Raw genomic sequence first — 817 nt, 5'->3', positions numbered from 1 at the left:
AAGGAATACTTCGAGGACCTCCTTAATCCCACTGACACATCTTCCGAGGAGAAAGCAGAGTCTGGGGATGAGGGGAATGACCCGCCAATTTCTGGGGGCGAGGTCACTGAGGCAGTTAAACAACTCCTTGGTGGCAGAGCCCCTGGTGTTGATGAGGTCCGCCCTGAGTTCCTGAAGGCTCTGGACGTTGTAGGGCTGTCCTGGTTGACACACCTCTGCAATGTTGCATGGAGATCAGGGGCAGTACACATGGACTGGCAGACCGGGGTGGTGGTATCCATCTTTAAGAAGGGGGACCGGAGGGTGTGTTCCAACTACAGGGGGATCACACTCCTCAGCCTCCCTGGGAAAGTCTATGCCAGGGTGCTGGAAAGGAGAGTTCGTCCGCTAGTCGAACCTCGGGTACAGGAGGAACAATGTTTTTCGTCCTGGTCGCGGAACACTGGACCAGCTCTTTATCCTCTCGAGGTTACTTGAGGGTGCATGGGAGTTTGCCCAACCAGTCTACATGTTACGTCTCCTCGAGGGCAGGAGGGGATAACACAACAACTCCGGAAACTCGGTACAGGTGTTATGAAAAAGGTTTAATGGCAGCGCTCTCACAGATTAAATAACCCAGATTCAAACAACAAATGTGGGGGAGAAAGGGACAGTTAGGTTGTGCCAACAAAACCACCAAAAAGACAAAACCAAAACTTAGCTGAGCTATTATCCTAGAAAAGCAAAAACAAGAGGGAAAGACCCTAAACCTCAACTCAAAACAAGCTCAAAATTACATGGGTGGCACCAACCTACTTACCTAGTGTTTCTAACAAAA

This window comes from Haplochromis burtoni, unplaced genomic scaffold, assembly GCF_018398535.1.
Source record: "Haplochromis burtoni strain Fernald_Lab_line unplaced genomic scaffold, NCSU_Asbu1 Contig_2204, whole genome shotgun sequence".
Lineage (NCBI taxonomy): Eukaryota > Metazoa > Chordata > Actinopteri > Cichliformes > Cichlidae > Haplochromis > Haplochromis burtoni.
The sequence above is the reverse complement of the archived record's forward strand: the minus strand, read 5'-3'. Positions refer to the sequence as shown.